The sequence below is a fragment of the Crocuta crocuta genome, unplaced genomic scaffold (assembly GCF_008692635.1).
Source record: "Crocuta crocuta isolate KB4526 unplaced genomic scaffold, BGI_CrCroc_1.0 scaffold113, whole genome shotgun sequence".
Lineage (NCBI taxonomy): Eukaryota > Metazoa > Chordata > Mammalia > Carnivora > Hyaenidae > Crocuta > Crocuta crocuta.
In genome coordinates, this window is record NW_027530368.1 from 14,514,083 (window position 1) to 14,526,120 (window position 12,038).

The 12,038-nt window shown below is 40.6% G+C and overlaps 1 protein-coding gene and 1 non-coding gene across 2 annotated transcripts in view; both read right to left on the minus strand.

Moving 5' to 3' along the window:
- Positions 1-6,818: 6,818 nt before the first annotated feature.
- Positions 6,819-6,922, minus strand: LOC144233539 (U6 spliceosomal RNA). Its single transcript, XR_013335696.1, has one exon. It is a non-coding gene; the product is annotated as a U6 spliceosomal RNA (small nuclear RNA).
- A 4,404-nt stretch (positions 6,923-11,326) lies between these two features.
- Positions 11,327-12,038, minus strand: part of LOC144233372 (uncharacterized) — a 460,671-nt gene continuing 459,959 nt past the window's right edge. Inside the window, exon 8 of the mRNA XM_077766213.1 lies at positions 11,327-11,443. The gene's annotated coding sequence lies outside the window, so the exon portion shown is untranslated. The remainder of the gene's footprint in view (positions 11,444-12,038) is intronic.

Below are 12,038 nucleotides of genomic sequence, written 5' to 3' on the forward strand. Positions count from 1 at the left end.
TCTAATAAATAATATATTATTATAAGAGAAACAAAGTGATTGAGTAATGTCACTCTAATGACTTTTCTCCAACGGCTAGAACACCTGCTCCAGCATTGTTTATGTTCGGGTTTGTTTTCTTTGCTCTGTAGAACTACATCCTGTAAGAATAACCTACATAAAGTCATTTACCAAGGTGACTAAACTACCTTTTGTTAGGATGTCACACTGGCCCAAATTGGAAGGCCAAATAGGAATCTGGATGTTGGAGTGAACACATACTGTGAAATACTGATGGTTATTCTTATCCTAACAGTATGTACTGCTAACGTGGACCTCAGACTGCCTTTGAGAAATCTCAGCAAAGCTCAAGGACCATTTTACACGCTGCCTTCCTAAATTTTATAGTGAAAACAACCCAAACTGGAATGAATCAGCATATGTAAAGGACTGTTAGGCAGCTCTTGTCTCTCCCTAGATCTTAAAGATTGTTACAAAGGTGAAGGTTCCAGCGATTCCTCCAACTCCACATTGTTATTTGATCTATGGCAAATGTTCTCCATTACTGGGGCCCTATTTGTTTCTATTGAATGGGGGAAAATCCACCTTATTTATCATAGGGATCAAATATATGCAAGAGACATAACTGTGGCTGAAAATTTACAAACGGTCCTATGATCGATATTAATAGCAGTTTTTGGTATTATTTGGTAAAAAAGATCATTATTAATAAGTACCTTGGATGTTGTAAAAACATTTCTTATACAAGATTTCTGATTTATTCACTTATTATCTAATCAACATGCCACAAAATATATAGTGTTCCTGATTACATATATCCTCAAAGCACTGATATCTGCTATTCTGAAAGGGCCATTTCACATAGTTTTCTATGAAAATAGCTTAACTTGCTTCTTAATGGGAATCAGTAGGGTTTCCAGAGAAGAGGGGAAAATAACAACCATTTTCATCTTATGTCTTCAAAGCTAATATTTAGCAATGATTTCACATCCTTCCTAAAGGAACAGGATCTGAATTGGAGGCCAGGGGAATCAGCTGCAAGAATCATGCAATGATATTCTTGAATCTCGATATTTTATAAAGACTATTTAGCATGGTTTGGCCTATATTTATTAGGCAAAAATTAAACACTTCTCTGAGCCAGAAGGAAAAAGTAGAGTGCAGGTATCGACATCTGTGGGGCAGGATTGAGAGGGGCCACTCCAATCTTCCAGGCTTCCCTACCATGAGTGCCACTGCTGTGGCATCACAGAACATGGAGTTTATATATCATCTTAGTTGTGACAATATCTTCTAAAAGTTTATTTCTGATACATCTTGATAGGTAAGTCAAATGTCCATTTGGAGGCAAGACCTGAATTGTGTGTTTGCTTGTGTCCTGTAATTAAAGTTATGTAGACGGTCAAAACAAGTCTAATGCCATTTGTCAATGAACTTGCTGCTTTGTGGATGCTTTGCCTCATCTGGAATGTCTACCCACCTATTCTGAATCTGAGGACTGCATATGAAGTGTCTGCAAATGGCATATCACCAGGTGATATGTTATACCAAGATTCATATCTTATATTTGATCAGCTCATGCAAGATATTGTCCATAATAAGCTATAGGTTTGTGTGGTTTAATTGGATAACCTAACCCTTGTAAAGAACTTAGGTGAGGATCTGGTGCAGGGTAAGCTCTCAATTAAGGCTGACTGTAAGTAAGTGCCATGAAACCATACATCTTATAGAGGAATGGCCTTAAAAGTCATCACGTCCAGCCTCTTGCCTCTGCATAACAAATGGTATATATTAAATCATTGTCTCCAACCCTTCATTCTCTCATATATTTACATCATTGCTATGGCCTCATGATGCTCCAACTATATTTCCCCGCCTATTGACATTGAGCTTGGTCACATGACTTGCTTTTGTCAATGGGATATTACACGATGTGTGAGAGCAGAGTTTAAATATGCTTGCGTGCTTGGACTTATCTTGCACTTTGTTCACTGTCATGGGAAGAACATTCCTCAGATAGTCATCATCCCTTCAATTTAAGGCCCAGAATGAGCAGTTTTCTCACTCACCCCACAGTCTAAAGCAGAGTCGCCCAACTGACCCACTGAAGCATGGATCAAAATAACTTGTATGCTACTGAGTTACAGTATGATTTTGTGTACACCATCATGGTGGCAATGGTAAAGGATGAATTATTACTTCCCATTAATGTGTGAGATGTCCCAAATCCTAGAGAGTAAGCGTATTGGTTTGCTAGAGATACCATAACAAAGCACCACAGACTGGGAAGCTTAAAAAACAGAAATTTACTTTCTCACAATTCTGGAGACTAGAATTCCAACATCATGTTGGGAGGGTTAGTTTTTATGTTTGTTTGTTTGTTTGTTTGTTTCTGATCCGTGAGGAAAGGGTCTGTTCCAGGCCTCTGTCCTTGGCTTATAGATGGCCAGCTTCTCACAGTATCTTCAAAAGATCTTTCCTCTATGAGTGTGTCTGTGTCCTAATCTCCTCTTTAAGAATATAAGTCATTTGGGATTAGGGTCACCCAGTGATCTCATTCTAACTTTACTTATTTAAAGGTCCTATCCCCAAATACAATTACATTCTAAGGTACTGGGGGGTAGGACTCCTACATAAGAGTTTTGGGAGAATACAACTCAGCTCATAACAGTAAGTGATATACCAGTCATGCAGCTAATACATGGGAATAAACCTTACTTTGTCTACTTCCTCCTAGTAGTAGCGATACACTACACACACACACACACACACACACATTAGTCACACTTTTTCACAAATTAACATCAATGTGTTTTAACTATTTAACACCACATGTCTGAACCTTATGCATGAGTGTGAAGGAGCATCTATCAGTGAGAAGAGCTTGGATATAACACTCTTATGATGCCATTCACTTTTTATGGACTAGAGAACATTGAGCTCTCAGCCCCAAGCATCATTCTGGATCTACTACTTTTGAAAATAGTAAAACAACAACAACAAACATAACATTAGAGTACACTGTCTAAGTTGCAAATAAATTAATCTAGCAATTATTCAGCATATGATTAGACAAATGCATATGAAAATGTTCATCAAGCCTAACTGTTTGCTGGGAAGCTCCTGGCCTGAAGAAAGCATGTTCAGATGTGTACCATGAAACGCCTTCAGATAAGTCAGTGGTGTCTTGTGCCTGACTTACGATAAAGATCTTGGACAAGTTGCCACATATGCAGTTCATCTTAGGCAAATCACTACTCAGCAAGTTGGTCAGGAATCCCGGGTTTTTCAATAAATGGTACTTAATTCCAGGGCTATAGATGATATCAGTGAAGGTTCCTAATTCTATGCAAATCACTTGGGAAAAGAAATATCCAAAAAAATTGGAGTGCTTTGTGCTGAGCACTGGGCTATCTGAGGTGCCTGCCCTCATGGCTGGTGGACTGGTCACAAACCTACCTGGGTGATTATGAGACAACGTGCTGCCAGACAGAAGAGCATTAGGGGCACATTGGCAGGATCACAATGTGGGGAGATGGAGGAAGGCTTAAATGACAGGGTAACATTTGACCAGGCTTTAAAATAATGAGATCACAGGTGGAAAAGTGGGGCAAGTGATGGACTTTTTGTTGTTGTTTACTTATTTATTTAGAGAGAACATGTGTGTGCACAAGCAGGGAATGGGCAAACAGAGAGGAAGAGAGAGAATCCCAAGCAGGATTCACTCTCAGCACAGAGCCCAGTGCGGGGATTCATCTCAAGACTGAGAGATCAGGACCTAAGCTGAAAGCAAGAGTTGAATGCTTAGCTGACGGAGCCATCCAGGTGCCCCAATGGATGAACGTGTGAAAGTACATGGCATGTTCAGAGACAAGCAAGTGGTGACGTGGCCTATGGCAGGGGCTGTGTGAAGGAGTAAGAGAGATGGAAGTGAAGGTGTAAGAGTGGAATAGGACACATGGTCAAGGGCTTGTATACACACCGAAGTGTCCAGACAGTAGTCTTTTGGACCAGGAGGACCAGCATTTATTATATTTTTTAATTTATTTTTGCTAGCTTTATTGAGATGTAAATGAGACATATCACTGTCTAAGCTGAAGTTTTACAATGTGTTCATTTGATAGATTTACAAATTGTAAAATAATCACCACCATAGTATTATTTACTCCCCCCATTGTGTCACATAATTACTGTTTTCTTCTTTTTCATGGTGAGAACATTTAATATCACACCCTTTTTGACATTCAAGTATACGATATAGTATTACCGTCTATAATCATCATGCTGTACATTAGATTCCCAAGCTTATTAACCTTATAACCAGAAGCTCATAACCTACGACCAATATTGCCCCATTTCCCCCAGCCCCTGGTAACTACCACTCTACTCTGTCTTTCTAAGTTTGGCTCTTTTATATTTCATGTACAAGTGATATTATACATGTTTGTCTCTCTCTGACTTATTTCACTTAGCATAATGCCCTTAAGGTCCATCCTCCTTGGCGCAAATAGTGGAATTCTCTCCCTTTCTCACGGATGAACAATATTCTACTGCATCTCTATCCCACACTTCTGCAATCCCTGAATCCAATTTTATAATTTTAAAGTAAATACCTCCGGCAGCAATGTGGCAGAAGTCCCAGAGGGACACACTGGAACTATTTTGAACTCAGCAAACTATGATGAAGAGCTCGACTAGGCCAACGTCAGCAGAGAGAGAGAGAAGAAGAAGATTAAGTTGAGAGAGTTATAGGATGCAGAATGAACAACAGGTGGTGAGGAGTTAGAGCTGGGTCTGAAAGAAAGAAAGAGGTTTTCCTTCTTCACCCTGAATTCGTGTAGCTTTATTGGTGTCTCAGCATAGGATTTTGTTGAGACTGTTAAGTCTTTTACCCCATATCAAAAAAAAAAAAAAAAAAAAAAAAGGCAAACAAACCCATTGCTATAAAGACTACCTATAGATAGTAAGAAACACACTACTCACTCTCGCTACTGCAAGAAACAAACAAAAACCACACCTGTTTATTCCATCTCTGATTCAATAACCTGTTTACATTGACAAGTTAGATAAAAGTGAAACTGTCCAGATGACTGTTAGAGCTTCACTCCGTCATTGGCAACTTCTTTGCAGAATAAAATAATAGTTTTGAATGTTCTCTTAACTTTGAATGCTATTCACAATGTAACAGCTACAAACCCAAGGTACTGTTAATCTGTATTACTGACATTTTCCTCACAACTTGCGTAAGTGTAAATAATCAACACAACAATTCTTCAAGCCCTGATTTGCAGCATGTGTTGACCTCCAAGGTATAAATACCTACACCACGGCTGAGTTTGGGCTCCTAGCACAATGTCATTGAAGACAGAATGGGAAAGTTATGCCCAGTATCACACCATCCTGTGCTATTTACCATAGGAATACAATTGACCTAAACATCTCAAGAGTATAGATGAATGTGGTAAAATAATTGGGAAAGGATACATGTTGAATATATATTACCTTTGTTTGTAAAATAATCTAAGTTTTCCTTGTTTAATTTTTAATGGTGGTTGTACCTAATAAGCAGCTTGGAAAATTCCTTAAGAGTTCACAGTCGATTCTCATAATCTCAGTGTATCCCCACTCATGTGAAGCATACACTGAGGGTGAGCAGAGAGCTCTGAGGCAGTCACTCAGGAACCCAGGCTAAAAAGGCCCCATCATTTTTCAGTTGTACCATCTAGAAAAGACAGCCTCTATAGATGCTACAGAATGGGGGGTGGGGGGGGTGTCACATAAGTTGGACAGAAAATGACATTACTGCCCTCAAAATTCATTTTCTTGAAACTGGTTGAAAGATTGCAATTGATGACAAGGGATGCTAGTAAATGTTTTCTTCCTCATGCTCAGGAATTGGAAACACTGAGTTCACATCCACCGTTGTCTCTGCTATGGTCACAACACCATGAGACGAAATCAAGCCCTTCTCATCCAAACCTATTCTTTTCCTAGTCTTCCTCATGAGTAAATAGAACAACATACCACCAGTCATTCATGTCTGAAACCGGGGACATCAGTCCCCCTAATGCTTCAAATCCAATAACCTGTCAACCCTTCCTCCAATGACGTGACCTAATTCTTCCATTTCTTTCCATCTGCACCTGGAGGTGCTGCTCCAAAGCCACGTCATCTCTCCCCAGGACTACGTGAAGAGACCCCGACTCCCACTACTCTCTTCTTTTCCATCCATCCTTACTTCAATTCATTTTCCACAGAGCAGCTGGAAGAATTTTTTAAATGTTAATCAGATTATGTCATTCCACTATTTAAGTTGATTTTCAATTAAGCTTAAAATAAAATCCAAATTTCTGACTTGCCTAATATAGCTCTTCGACTTTGATCCTGTCGCTTCCTCCAACCACATCTTGTTCCATTTTCCCTTTTGAAGTACCTCTGTCACACAAGTGTTTTTGAGCTCCATGGACATATCAAGTCTTGCCTACGCCATTCTTTCTATCTGGAATGATCTCATCCCAGTCTTGAGTTCTGAGCTCAAAAGTGTCTTCCTTAGAAAGATCTTCCTTGATTGCCTAATCTAAATTAAGTTCTCCCTTGTGCTTTCTCATAGAAGCCACAGTACTGACCACAATTTATATTTTTATGTTTTAGTTAAATTCCAGTTAGTGAATATACACTATATTAGTAGTTTCAGGTGTATGACACAGTGATTCAACTCTACCATACAATACCCCATGCTCACCGCAAGTGTACTTCTCACCCCATTCAACCCATTTCCCCACCCACGTCCCCTCTGGTAACTATCAGTTTGTTCTCTAAAATATATGGAATGCTTCATGAGTTTTCCTGTCATCCTTGCACAGGGGCCACGCTAATCTCCGTATCGTTCCAATTTTAGTGTATTTGCTGCCAGAATGAGCAGAGTACTGATGACAATTTAAATTATGAGTCTGTGTATGTACGTGCACAATGTCCATCCCTCCTATTAGAATCACAACTCACCAAAGCAGCATGTTTCATTTGTTTGGTATGGGATACCCAGGATCTATGTACTACCTGGCACATAATAATTCCTTCTGGGGACCGGGAAGAAGGCAGAGAAAGAAAGTAACAAAGAGAGATAAGAACAGAGAGGAAAGGAAAGGAGGGAAGGAAGGTGGAAGGAAAAGTAAAAGGAGGTTAAACTAGCATATTTTCATTTTTATCCAATTTTTTCCACTGATGAGATGTGTGACCTTGAGTAAGTCACATAACCCTCTATGTCATTTTCCCTGTGTATAAAGTGTTTCAGCCTCATCATAAATGGGATGTGCTCAAAAACAGAGATAATTGCCTGCATTTGTAGGGCAGGAGGAAAATGGAGGAGAAAGAGGCTGCTCCTGCTGCAGGATTGGGTCTCTGGAGGTGGGGGTAAGGCAGGGGGACAAAACCTCAAGTACCTTTGTTTTCTGAAAGCAGGGAAGAGCCATCTGGCAATACAGCAACTCTGTGGGGAAGATGGCACTGCATGCTCCTTGCAGGCCGATGGGCTTGTGAACTTCCCCACCCCTAGTGTGGTACAGGCACCATGATTCTGCAGTGAGAGAGAAGAGCCCTGGGAGGCCCTAAATGCGCGATACGCATGAACGCAGCTTGCCTTGGGGGTGATCTGTATGGATTGGTGACTAGCAGGACTGACACAAGCCCAGCGGACAGATGGCACCCAGGGCAGAAGCCCCATCCCCTCCAGCCACCTCCATCACCTTGGTACCACTGAAGGCCCTGGAAATGAGAGACAACCTCAGGGATTTGATGAGAGAAAGTTACAGAGATTGAGTTGACATGACTGTCTCCTGCAGAACAGGGCCATGAAAGAGAAGAATAAAATTAAAAAAAAAAAAAAAAAAAAAAAAGTTGTTTTTACTTGCACATCTGAATCTGTGAGTTGAACTCCAACCTACCACATAATTTTGATTAACTTCGTCTTCCACCTCATTGACCATGTGCTCTCTGTTCCTGTCATCCCTCACTTTTGTCTGATTCTGTCTCCATCTATCTCCTCCCCATTCCTTCCTTTTATTCTTCTATTTCTCCAGTGCCTTCCTCCAGACATTTCCTTTTGCAACCATCACTACCTTCTAGCCCACAGTATCCCGAGCAAGGGAAACTGAACCCCAAAATGGAGGCTCCATGTGGTCTCTGCCTTTGCCATGGGCCCTCTAAGCTCTGCTGCCTCAGTCATGTTTTCTGAGGTTTTAAAATCTCTCTCTGGTCTCACATGCTCCCCCAGTGGTTTTCTGCAGTCTCCTTTTTTCTTTCTGTGTTGGTCCAAAGGACTCTTCTGTGATTTTATTAACAAAAACATTTCCACTGACTAAAACACCTTATAAAGAAAAATAAAAACAAACAAACAAACAAAAAACCCTCTCTGTCAGCTAGATAATAGCCAAGATTCTTCGCCTGACTTATCTTACCTCTCCAAAATGCAAGACTCTTTACTTACTGCTTCCACTAATCTCTTATGGAAACCCTTTTCTCCAGATGGACCTGGATCTACACTAAACTCATACACTTCTTAATCTTCTCCAATTCTCCAATTCACTGCTTTTTGTACATACTGTTCCCCTACCTAAGTGACCTCTCTCTTTCTCTCCACCTGTGCTAATATTATCACATGTCAAGGAATAACCAGAGGTGTGCTAGAACCCTTCCAGTCCATACTAGCCACAGAACCAGTCCCCCACACTCCCAAGCCTTATAGCCTCTATCTTTCCCTTGGACCCTAATTACTCACTGTCATGTAAAGCTATTTATCTTTTCCTTTCTGAATGAGAGTATTGGCTCCTCACAGTCAGGGACTCATCATTTTATTATTATTATTATTATTATCATCATCATTATCATCAACTTCAATGAAAACACTGCTGCAGATGTAACAGGTTCTTACTTAAAGATGCACTGAATAACAATTATTGTTATTTGATGGCATCAACTTAATGTTTATGAATTGAAAAATGAGATAGGGTAGGAACAAAGTGAGTATGTACTGAATAAGTGAATGCCTGAAATGAAGCCAAGAGGCTGCCCAGATGTTCTCACCCATGGGGACAGCTCCACAGTTCCAAGTCACAGTTGGATGATATTTACAAGGCTTAATACCATCTTTACTGACTTATCCCCAGTTTTCACTGATATCAGAAATAAATGTTTTTGTCATGCAGCCTAATTTAAAATTCTTGGCATATAGGAGCATTTTATTCATAATGTGACTATTTATAATCATTTGTTTTATTTTAATACAATTTAACTCAGAGTGACTATATAAAGACCATTATATTTTTTGATGGCCTAGTAAAGCCAAATAGATTTTAGAAACAAATCTAGGCCAGAAGGCATTATTTTAGAGATGAGGACATGGGGGTACAGAGAAGTTGAATAATACGGCCCTAAGACACCCAGCTAACCAGTGAAAAATCTGGTCCAGAATACAGGTCCTCTGAGCACCCACGCCATACTGTTTTTTACGTCTTGCTGCATCTATCCACGAAAGAATGAAAGGGTAGTCTGCAATATGGATACTCCCACCCCCTCGCTGCCCAACTTTTAAGCACTATAAAAGATGATAGCATAACCTATATGGTGCTATGAGCAGGAGAAGCATAATTTCCAGCACTCTCAGTAAGTCCCTGTGGTAGTTCCACTCAACTCAGGCTGGATTAAAAAACGGGTATGCACGTGTGACCAAAGACCAGGCAAATGTGTACTACCCAAACTGAGCTGAAGCCAGTGCAGAGACTTTCATCGTGAACTGCACAAGTGCCAACTAGAGGACAACCACCTCCCCCACCCACATGTTTGGCATTGAAGGTCATCCAGGGCTTCCATTACTCCAGCCAATTCACCTTGACTCGTTAGACTTCAAATCTGTCTCAGCTGTGTCCTAAGAGGAGGCCCAGTGTATTGGTCCTCCAACCTCCCATGCGTACCTACTAACAGTGGCCTGCTGGTAACAAAGATATAACCCACTAGCACAGGTGGGGAATACAGAAAAAAATTTGGCTAATTAACCAAGAGATTGAATTCCAGGGATAATTCCACTGCTGTCTAACTGTGGATTTGAAATTATGCATTTAGTCTATACATTTGTATCAAAAGGGGGCTGGAGTAGAAAAATATTTTTCATATCATGTTCATACAGTTTCACATAGGAATGGTAGGGTCTCCTAAGAAGGGCCTCTGTGGCTTTATCAGCTGAGTTATCAAATTGGGCATCCACAGCTCCCACCTGACTTCAGCCAGAGCTGTCCTATCTTAATCTGAATCAGTATTCTGCATAATGCTTAATTAGAAAAAATAAATACTGCTTTAAAAACAACAGTAATAATAACAAACAAATCACTTTGGAAATCCACCAGAGTAGCTCATCTCTAAGGTGCTTACTAAGTCCTTTAATCCATGAAAGATTTGGGGGCACACTGAGCCTATGGTGCTGTATTTTTTAAAGGTGTTCACCACAGAGATTCTTCCAGAAGCACCCCTTCCCTTTGAGGATCCTCTAGGTTGTGGGCAACCCAGGATTCTAGTTCAAATCAGGTCATGCATGAAGTAAATTTCTTGCACATTTCATTAGGGCTTAGACCCACTATGAAGAAGCTCTGATCTAACATATTCATTTCACTGAAGATCAGTTATATCTTATACGTTAGCTTGGTACTGTTATGCTCTGCAGCTGATATTTGTCATTTTGTTTTTGCTGTTTATTTTTGTTATTGTTTGTTTGTTTTTCCATACTTAACACAGACACTGTAACGCCTAGATCTCCATAGAGTAAGAATATTTAGGGACGGGTGTCTTCTTCTCCCTTATAGATTTCCAATGAATTCTTCCAACCTCTGCTCAACACCTAATGAATGTCCATTAGCAAACGAGGTGCAGGGATAAACAGAAGCAAAGTTTAAAGAATATGCTGCCTGTCTTCAAGGACTTAGAGTGTATCTGAGAGAAAGCACTCTCAGACACAACAGCAGCAGGTAACAAAGGAAGAGTGCTAAACCAGCAACGATCACCTACCAAAGGTAAACACTAAATACTAAATTCAATTCGCTTGGCAGAATAAAAAGGGTGAGATTGGGGCAATCTCGAGTTTTCAGAGGTTTGACCTGTTTATTGAAGGCCTAAAAGGGTTTGGACATAAAGTATGATCCTCAGGGGAAAGGGGAGAAAGTGGAAGACAAAGCCCACGGAGCTCTAAGGAGGCTGGCTGCTCTGGAGCAAAAGCTGGCTGTGTGGAGAGCCTGGACACCTCCCTGCCCCTGTCTCAGCAGAGGTGGCCCACCAAGTGACTTACCTGCGCAGGATCTCAACTCATCATCTTCTGCATGGAGATCAGCTCCTAGGCTCCTATTTATCTTGAAGATGCCTCTCCATTGCTTTTAATGCTTGCCACATGCTTAGACCTCACTACCTGTGAGAGAGGCATGCGTTATTATTACCATAATCATCCTTTACCAACTGCCTGCCCCACTTGAACCCATTACTCATGCCATCCCTTGCCCAGGAGGGTCCTTTTGCCATCTCCCAGGGTTCTACATACTTGCTCTTTGGGAGATGCACTTACAAAATGTTAAATTTTAAAGTGGCTACTTCCAAATGCTTGGGGGAACTTGAAAGGGAAAATGGTGTTCAATCTGGATTCCTCAATACATACTGCTTATTTTTGTAGGAGTTGAGGGCAGGTTAGTGCTTGTCAAAGGCAGTAAGAGACAAAAAGCCTACTGAGAGGCACAGGGAAGGTAACAGTCAAAATATATTCCAAGATAGTGGTCTTCCCACATGTACACAGTCTTCCACATCTCCCTCTTTCTCCCTTGATCTAATTCTCCTAAGCCAGCAATGATAATCTGGGAATAAATGCGCATTTTCTAAAGGAGAAATATTGCCAAGCCTGTTAATCTCATGCAGATGCGATGTTACTTTGACTATGTTGTAATATGGCTTCTTAAAAAACAAATTGGAAGGGGGTGGTGGGGGGAGCCCACCAAAAAAAAAAAAAACCAAAA